This window comes from Ruditapes philippinarum, unplaced genomic scaffold (genome assembly GCF_026571515.1).
Source record: "Ruditapes philippinarum isolate M1 unplaced genomic scaffold, ASM2657151v2 ctg4026_1_1_1_1, whole genome shotgun sequence".
Classification (NCBI taxonomy): Eukaryota; Metazoa; Mollusca; class Bivalvia; order Venerida; family Veneridae; genus Ruditapes; species Ruditapes philippinarum.
In genome coordinates this window covers 150,348-161,068 of record NW_026854229.1, presented here as the reverse complement: position 1 = coordinate 161,068, position 10,721 = coordinate 150,348, and the positions used below count along the sequence as shown (strand labels likewise).

The 10,721-nt window shown below is 32.0% G+C and overlaps 1 long non-coding RNA gene across 1 annotated transcript; it reads left to right on the top strand.

Annotated features, from left to right (window-relative positions):
* Positions 1–3,164: 3,164 nt before the first annotated feature.
* LOC132739479 (uncharacterized) lies at positions 3,165–6,932 on the top strand. The gene is made up of 2 exons (XR_009627011.1): positions 3,165–3,337; positions 6,695–6,932. It is a non-coding gene; the product is annotated as an uncharacterized LOC132739479 (long non-coding RNA).
* The last annotated feature ends 3,789 nt before the right edge of the window (positions 6,933–10,721 follow it).

Here is a 10,721-nt window from a genome sequence, read left to right as displayed (position 1 = left end):
CCAATTTCCCCTTACATGCTCCTTGTAAAAACACTCGAACATAATAGTTGCCTCAACTATCCTCTCACTTTCCATCCACAACATACTCTTTATCTTCACATGGATTCAGAGGAAAGACGAATCATGTGAGGACACAACTCATTGAATTACTGATTACCTTGTGAACCCAACCCTTTCCCAAATGGCAAAACAAAAGATTTTCATACCTTCTTTTGATTTCCAAAGCTTTCGGATAAAGGGTAAACCACTTAAACTCTTTAAGATTACCCTGCAAAAACATGGTGTTTGTCCTCAAATTCTAAAATGGATAAGTCATTCCCTTATTTTGGCCGTTAGGACAGACAGTAAGTTTGCTGTGGATAGTGACTGCTCATTGAAGTTCCCAGTTCCTCTGGAGTGCCCCAAGGCTCGGTCCTTTAGGGGCCCCTCTGTTTTCCTTCTATATATCAAAACAAGTTTACCATCTTTCTGCCTCAAATCCCAAGTCAGATTTTTTGCCAGGACGACATGCTGTATACCTAACCATCAATTCCTCCTCAGAACCCCCCAACTCTCCAAACATGATCTAGACAATATGGTTTGTGGGAGAAGCCAGGGGGAATGGAGTTTAACCCTTCAAAATGCCAAGTCATCCCTTATCAACCAAAAAAAAAAGACCAAAAATTAAACAACAAATATATGCTCCATGGCCCAAATCCCTGAGTCTTGTTACAAGCTAAATATCTCGGATAGATTTCTCACCACTCACCTTAAAATTTTTAATTACCACCGATAATTCCGAATAACTTCCAATGCAAAACAGATCCCTTGGGGCTTTATTAAAAGAAATGTCATCACTTAAAAATGAGAAAGTAAAAGAACTAGGCATAAAGTCCCTGGTCCGCCCACAGGTTGAATTTATGCCTCACTATTTGGTCTCCCTTATACTAAAACCAAATATTGACAAAGTTGAGAATGATCCGAGACGTGCAATAAGATGGGGTTAAAAGGGATTTCCCCCTCAACTCTGTGTCCAGCCATGCGGAAAGAACTGGGCTGGCAATCCCTTGAAACATTCGCAAACCCGGGACTGTTTAGACTGAATAATGTTTTATAAGATATACCATCCTATTGAACAATATTAAATTCTCCCAACTTTTATTTCAAACCCCCACATAATTAAAAACCAGAACATATGCAATCCCTTATCCCTACGTCAAATAAGGTATCCTCCGACTACCATTAATTCCTTTTTCCCTTTCATAGCATTATATATGGAATAAACTTCCCTAGAAACATTGCCACCCTGCCCAACCCTGAAGGTCCAGTTCAAAAGGCAGTGGGGGTTTGCAGTACAGTCTTACTTCCCAGTGGTTAAAAACTATTTTAAATCTTTACATCTTTGCGTTTCGCTATTAAATTTTAACCCATGCTAGAATACATTTCTTCAGTCTCACCTTCCAAGCCCATGGGTCAATGTTTGGGACCTTTTTTTCCCTTTTTCCCCTTTTTTAGTTTTTCTCTTCACCTTTTACTAACAATTTCCGACTGCACTAAATTTCCTGCCTTTAAAACACTCTAAGAGGGGTTGGGCAGTTATCCAGAATAGATAGATAATAGATAGCTTGAAATCATAAATTACGAAAAGTAAGGGTACTTATGAAAATTCTGGGTAAAAACTGATTTTAAAAGTTTATTCTGCATCTGAAATTAAACACAGCCATATTCAAAATACAAAAAGGTTCACTAGTTAAAAATCCAGGTCAGCTGGTAATCGAAATTTGCATGGGGTTATGTCAACATTGTTTGTCGTTTCCCCAAATTTCTGTAGCTCCAAAAAAAAACAAAAGAAAAAAAGTTAAAAAAGTTCAAAACTAGGTCTTTTTAAAATCTAAGGTCAGACCTTTTATACCAATTGGGGCCATGATTTTTGAACAATAAAAGAATAACATACATTATAACGATTTATTTTTCCAACCAAAACTTTTTTTGGCCATTATTGTTTCAGGACAAATATTTTTTTTAATTCGACATCCAGGCATCCCAAGGCATTGGCAATCTTTTTCCAGATTTCATGGGGTCATTATTTGACCGATCCTTTAGCGTCAATATGTGTTCGGACATTTGAGGGTTTATCTTGCTGTGTCACAGATTTGGTTTCCGTTTTAGTGGAATCTGAAAATGAATAGCTGCCGCCCGCAATTTGAAAAAGCAAAGTGTTCCAAGTGTATATTAAGTGTGAGTGTTTTATGAAACCTATCACTTATTGCGCCTTTCGAAAAGGAAATGGTCCATAATAAATAAAAAGGTGGCGCAATATAATTTGCCTTCTTTTAAACGATTTTTATTCCGTTTTTTGTAAAAAAATGTTTAAAGTAAACTTTAAAAACCGATATTTAAATTGTAAGTGAAATTGTGTACCTTTCAAGTGATTAATTCAAAGTGAGCTTATTTTACAGAACCGTTAGGTTTTAAAATTTGTATAACTTCCATCTTACTCAAAAAATAGTAAAACAAATCTTTAAAGTGAGATGGTCAATTTTAAGTTCACTGAATATGGATTCAACTTTTTGTCAAGTTAGTAAGTTTGTTTTAAATGATTCAGTGTTGGGACAGAATACCAATAAATGAATGTTCATATTGTATTTTATTTTAACATAATTATTTTTTTCTAATTATACGAGTACTGCTTGAGAATCTGTTTCAAATTTTATGCATACTTTTAATGAGATTCATTAAAAAATATGCAACAAAAGGGTTTAGAATGTTTTAGATGGCATATCTACTGCCACCAGACTAATAGCTTTAATTTAGGCCCTGATTATTATGTGGAAAAACTAGTTTAGTAAGTAGTATATCACCCAGTTGCATATTTTCCATTGAATTGTGATATATTTTAAAAACAAACTAAAACAAACAGAGTAAAAAACCTATCTTTCTTCTTACCGAATGATATCTTGAAACCATATCGCCGTCACTTTTAACAGATAAAACTGCATTTATATATTTCATTTATGCACTATTTTTTTTTTTTTCAGAGGCAAGTGTTTTTGCTACACACATTTGATGTAGAGACGACTTATATTTCAAAGGCTCTTACGTTAACGCTCGTTTGCATAATTACTCCCTATAATAATGAGATGACTTGGTACGTGGACAATGAACTCTACGCTGGCTGTTTTTTTAGGGAACTGTGGTTCTTCTTTAAACAAACCATATACATTTGATTTCACTTTTGATGAAACTGCAGAGGTTTTCAAACTCACTATAGATTCTGTGGATTCTTCTCATGCTGAACTTTTATTTGCTTGCGACGATGGAAATGTGAGAAAAACAATTTCTTTCAATGTGACAACAGGTATTCTTCTTTTATTAATGGATAAAAAATAAATAAATTTCTTGCATTTATTCGTAAAAGGAAATTGTGTATAACCTAGGAACACCTTTAAAGGATACATGTAGGCTGAATAAAAAAGCGTTTTGCTAACAGTTAAAGCTCCTAAATGTGTGTATATTTTCTCACCATAATGCATGTAATGTGTCAGGAACATACACATATTATTATTATTTGATCAAATAATAAAATAGCATGATTGTCTATTTATTTAAAGGGCTATTTCTAATCTTTGCTATATTTCTGAAGTGACTTTATCGTATCTAATACACGATGAGGTACATTGAGGTCCCCCCTCAACCAGTTAAGCTTTAAAATTCTCCATATGACCTTTTGAAAGTGAGGGGTGATTGAAAATTTCAAAAAAAACTAAACTCAAAAATATTGTTTAAGCAAAAAATAAATTTTCTATTTACATTTAAATAATCCAACTTTGATTGAGGTTGTAACTTAAAACTAAAATAAGTTTTTAAAACAACGTGTTTAATGGCGTGACCTTTGAAAATTTTTTTTTTGCAAAGTTATATTATAGCAATGGTATTGGTAAAAGAAATGATCACTTTCTGTTTCGCAAATTTAAGGTTTTGAAAAAGAATCATTATCTAGAGTATTACCACTTAAATTTGGTTAAGGATTTAGCACCATGGTCCCAAAATTGGCCCCCGTCCAAGGGGTTCATTGATTTTCCTTATAAATAAACATATTGCAAAATATAGATTTTAATGCAAAACGTTTTCATTATTGTCAAAGAAAAAGACTGAGCAGGTGTCTTTAGCATTCGTACTGTTAGCCCATGCTAGCCCAACTTCTATCAATCACTACAAACATAATCAAAATTAAATTCAATGACATTAATAATGACTTATATCTTGAGTACACTTGCAATTAGTAATCAGTCGAATAAGCTTTTCCTGTAAGGTTATTTACCAGATACATGTATGTTAAATCCATACATTTGCATGATTTTCTCATTTTATTTTTTATAGATGTCTAAGTAGGTATTTCAGTATTTTTTTTATTTAATTTAACATCTGGTATAGCAAAAGTCAAACTTTTTAATCAGTGCTGGAGCCATGCATTCAACATTTTCCTAATGTCAATAACTGTATATTGAATATAAGCATAACCTATGAAAATATGAACATACCAACTGATAGCTGTTATACACTGAATCTTAACTTGAATATTAATATATCCAATGAAATTATATATTTTACACTTTCCCGTTATGATTATGTTATTCAAACAGTAAAATGAATTTAAGAGGTATGAGTGGTAAGTATGGTGAAGATAGAGCAAACATAGCATCACATATCTCATGCCTAGCTCAGGTATCTAAATTCCATAAAGATTCGTATTGAATCTTAAAAAGAATAATTGATGAGTATTTTTGAGAAGAGCCTTAACATTAAATTGAAGATATTCATAAATTTATTATAGGGTGTTACACAGCTTTTACATTCCTATTGAGAACATCCTAAAGAAGCTCAACCTTAAGTGAATCCTACAGTTAATGTCAAATGTCAAATACAGACAACTTAATCCATTTATTTTTAATCGCGAGAAAAATTCTCTTTCAACTTAATAATCAATTACATAGAATCATACTTACAAGTGTTGTACTCCGTAACAAAAAGTAGAATAAACAAACAAAAACAGTTTCGACCAATAATAAAAGCCCCACCGACGTGATGAGCCTTCGTAAACACATATGGAATTTTTGATGCAAGATTATGGTGTGACACATTATATACAGATGTCGCTTCTTTTTAAATGACGCAAAAAGATACTTGATTGAAAATTATCATCAGCAAGATATATTGCAAACTCATTGAAGAACAGAACTGACGGCAAAAAACAATATGGTCATTCTAAAATAGCATACATTTTTTATATACAAAACAGTTCATGTACGAAACTCTATTTTTATTCAAACTGTTTCGAAATCAAACAGATACAAAAAATAACTGCAAAACAACTTAGTAAATTTTAATCTAACACATTATGAACAATGCTAACGGTGGCACAGAGGTGACATGTGTCTGTGTTTTTATTTATCTCACGCGCACGAGTTACTAAGTCGTACACACGACATAATTAAGTGGTGTGAATAAGATACTCTGTCGTGCACATGGGTTACTAAGTCGTTCGCACAACATAATAATTTAGTCGTGCGCACGATACATAATGTTGAGCGAACGAGTTATTTAGATACTTCCCAGTGCATATTCTTTTCAGGCCGTTAGAAGGTACGTACTGAATAACCCTATCACAGGATGGGACCTATTTTTACGGGAGAAAAAAAGGGCTATAACTCAGTCAAAAATAATGTCTAATTTGTGACTAGTTGCAAAAAAACAATGTTGTATGTATTAGTTAAACAAGGAATTAAATTAAAGACTTAAAAATTCATACATAATTATTTATCTCTTTCGCACCTCATAGTCACTCGTGAGAAAAAAAATAATTATCTCGTGCCCACGACTTAGTAGCTCGTGTGCACCACATAGTACCTATTGCGCACGAGATAAATTAAAACACACACCTTTTTGCCACCGTAAAAATGACATAAATTATGTAGTACTCAAAATAACGCAGTAAAGACAACTTCAAGTAAAGCAATATACTCAATCTAAGTGCAAGCATTGAATAATTGGTTTCTGGTGAAGCGCAAACTACAGGTATTGCCCTTGTTCCAGTCTCATTATTAACCTTATTCTGTAGTTGCACGAACCAAGTTTAAAAGTTAAACTATTTGTTTAAATACTCTAATGAGTACAGCAGATTTTGTAAAAATATGTATTGTTCCTTTTGTTTTATGGTTGCACCTCCTACAAATTGTTATGAAACTTTACGAATTAAAAGATCATGACCCTTGGTGATCATTTTCAGAGAGCTTGAGACCTGAATGTAATAATTGAATCAGTTGCTGGATTGCCATGGTTTAAAGTTGGATGAGTGTCTATAAAATCTTTTTATTTTCCTTTCTTTATTTTTCTAAAAGGCTAACGTTTTTCAAGTATATATGGTGAAAGAATTCTATCAGTATGTCGGTTTCAGAATATTTACATTTGAATATGCAGATGTATAGTCTTTATTGAAAATTGACCATAAGGGTTAAAATTAGCAGGGTGGTAACTGTTTATTTTTGGTTTTACATGTACACCCGTTATAAGCATTTGTGTGGTGATAAGATTACATTATTCAAAGTTATCGAAATAATTGATAATGGTAAAGGAAACCCAGCTTTTAGAACAAATTAATTACATATCTGTACAGAATCAGTCATAATGAAGTGATAGAAGCATTATTTCGTTTCAGGTAAAGGACAAAACCGTAATTCTACCCCAATAAACAATCAGACAACAGGTATCGGAACAAAACTTACAACTGTTCATTCTAGCATTTCTTCAGTGTCAATCCTACTAAAATCAACACTTGTCACCCCTGTGTCGAAAACAGACAAGCAATCAATTGCCTCTTATTTTGTACTGTTTATTGCTTTGGCTGTTGATGTTTTAATATTTTCTATGGTTATGCTGTTTTATTGATTTTCCTTCCTTATAAAATCAAGAATGTGGGAAATCGTGAATCGTCATTTATTCTGTCCAGGATAAAATGAAATGTATAAAGTCAACAGATAAACCGTCAAGTATGTCTTTAAAGGGATATAAACTTCATTCACGATATTGGAGAACATATGTTTTTTGAAAGGTATTGGGACATGTATAACATAAAACCAAGATAAATATTCCATTAATATCATTTTAATAATAGTGTTATGTTGTTGTTGCTGCTGTTGTTGTTGATGTTATTTGTTTTGTTTTATTTTTACCCGAGTACTTTCAATTGCATATAAATTTGATAGATTTCACCCAGACGTGTATATAACAATGATTAATTTCGAAGGTATCATATTTAAATCTGTTTATTTCCGACCAAAATTATATACAATTTTGACCAATTCTGCTCAGTAGTATACACGACTCTGATTATTTTCGCCCGGAACATTATAAACGACTTTTATCAATTCCATTCAGAATAATATACATTAGTGTATATACTTTGACCGTTTCCATGCAAAATAAATTTATTTTACAAAAATCATATAAAAATTTAATTTATTTTACCCTGAACAATATGCACTGTTTATCTAACTCCGCTCTAAATAGTTTATATATTTCATTGATATTGTCAATATTTTATACTCATTAACATAGCCAATAATAGAAGCTATCAGTTGGCATGCACTTATAGAATATTGAATCTTCTGATTCAATTATTAAGTTCTGACAATAGTCGAACCTGCAGTCGGTTTACTATTTATCCCTTGAGAATTAGGAAATAGATATCAATTCTGAGTGCATTGTTGTAGAATAATGCACGGTTTGAGTTCAAATGCGTAGTAATATAATCACGAAGGCCGATAGGCCTGAGTGATTAATTACAAAGCATTTGAAAGAAAAACGTGCATTATTATACAATAATGCACGAAGAATTAATATCTATTTCCATTCTAACACGTCAAGAAAAATATAATTATTATTATAAAGTTGGACTTTATGTTTGGTGGTTAAATTTGTTTTCGCATCAGAGTTTCCAATAGAAACGTTCTTTAAAGGCCGTTCCAGTGGGTTGAAAAAAACTGTCGTTAAATCTACCGTGTGTAGAAACATGTTGAGAATAACGAATTTTGAAAACGCTGATAAAACTTTGTTTGTTTATTTTATTTCAGTCTATAATTTTTCAAGCGAAATGCAAATTATTAAAAGTGAAATAAATATATAACTTAACTCGTTTACGACATTATAATAGCGTACTTCATTTGATTGTTTTGCACGTGCTGTTTGGCGCTACATTGTGACGTCACTTAAACAAAACTTTAAACGTCTGTACAGCGTTAACGACTGAATTAAAGATATTGGTGTTCGAGTTCATTTTCTTAGTTAGACCATTTTCTTTCATTCTAGATAGTTTTCACAACAAAATTCGACAAAAAAGTATTTTTATTTATCAGATTTTTCAAACAAAATGGCGCCCACAATGTGAAAATACACAGGGAGATAATAAGAACGGCGAGTGCATTGTTGTAGAATAATGCACGCTTCGGGCCTTCTTTGTTTATATAGAAAAAATTCCGATAGTGTTAGAATTTACATTTTGTAGTCATTTTCTCCTTTGTTTAATTTGAAATTCAATGTAAATGTTTATTCAATATAGTATTGTAAACTTTAACAATATTAACACAATTCATTTTGGGAAGGAACCGAAAGCAATGAAAGCTTAATAGTATTATTTTCTATTTTCTGATACATTGATCTCGAAAAAATCATGCAAATGAAAATCATAATTTCTTTTTACAAAAAGGAGGCAGTATTTATTTTGACTGGTACGTTTGAAATAAGGGAATAAGTTACATTGTTTATCCCTTAACCATTTATACAATATCTTACCACAGCATAAAATGATATGTATTATGTATATTCAACTATAAATTTACACTATAAAACGTTGATATTTCGCATAAACTGTCTTTGACAGTCAGACATGGCTCCTTTCTTAAAGAAACGGATGCTTCAATAAATACTGTATCTAATAAAGATAAAAGTTTTCTTCATGTAAAATTATCTTCTGAATAACAAAAACAAAACAAAACATACTTAGAAACCCATTTAAGGCCCTCTTTTTCCAAAACATCTGAAATCCTACCAGTGTAAGATTAAAAAGCGATTAACCTCTTTGCAGAATGTCAAAGTTTGCCCGGTTCTTATGGAGGCTATTCGTTGCCAAAAATCCAGCCTTTGAAACTTGACAATGCATGCTTCGGTTCTACTAAACAGATTAGTAAAAATCTAATTGTCGATCCGAGAGTTACATACTGGCACTGGTATTAAGCATTTTGATTATCTCGATTTGATAAAATTAAAGTTGTAAACATGCAACTTAGATAAATTGCAAACTGTATTTATAAATGTATAACTTCAAATTTGCGACATGTAGAAATGTAAATGATAGAACGTACACAATACGTTTGATACTGTGTACCACGACGTTGAGAATGTAACTGCATCAACTTGACACACTCAGGTTTACAACACCACACTTTCCTTTTACATTCTTACGCGATTAAACGATTTTGCAACTTCCGTATATGGAATTATCACGGAAATAGACGAAAATTAATAGGCGGAGCCAATTTTCACGAAAGCAGAATATAAAGAGAGGCAACTCTTGCTGGTACACAAATATTTCAAATTATATAGAAACTGTTATAAATTTCACATACATCAACTGCATTACAGTTATTCAAGTAATGCAAAATTGGTTAAGATATAATGTAACAATGTAACAACGTTTATACTGATAATGAGCATAATAATATGCAAAAACTAAAGTTGGTGAATTAACATAAGGGAATGTTTCCCATATATAATGACACACACCACTATTTGTTGACATGAACGATAGGGTTTGTGTGCCTTCAAACGTTACACGGTAGTACTCGTACGCATATCTTTTACATTCAGCAAATAGTACTAGAATGCGATACATGGAAGTCACTTTTGGCAACACGAATAAAGAGAACTGAACAGTAAGCCTGTGCCTTCTTTCTTTAAAGGACTATGTTGGGTTGTAGAAAAACCCATATTTTTGACCAAGTGTATAACCACGGAACAATTCAGCGTTTACTATCGATAATTCCGTTGTATAACCAAAAACTTGTGAATTTGTCCCATTTTAATGTTGAAATAAATATTCAGTGTATCCTAGCATCTCTGTTTACCTCCATTGGGAGGTATTTTGAGTCATAGGATGTGATTTAGCCTTTTATTATTAAATATATGTAAGCTGACGTAGGTTAAGGTCTTTTTATGCATTGTACTGAATCAATAACAACTCTAAAATCTGTCTATAAACGCTGTCAAGAGCTGTTACCAGGCATTGCTGTCTATCTGATCAAAAGCAGATAACTATTTTTATGTACATGAAATACTTCACAGAATATTTATTAAGTTTTGTAAGTAATGGCTTTCTAAGAGATAAATAAACAAGTTATACATAAATTGATAATCGACATACATACCTTTGGACTCATTTAAATATTATTATTGAAAAACAAACTGGTAAAAATTGTAAAATATATCTATACAGTATGGTAAAAATAAAAAGTTATGTACGAAAGGGTAATACAACTTTGGTTATAATTTTACTATTGTTAAAAGTTTGTTGTTGTCCAGTCATACGCTAGAATTAAGGATACTATTGTAATAGTAGTAAGGTAGCAGCTTAACTGTAAATGTTACTCATTCCTATGCAAATTGGAATACCCTCAGTAAAATTTATTTGT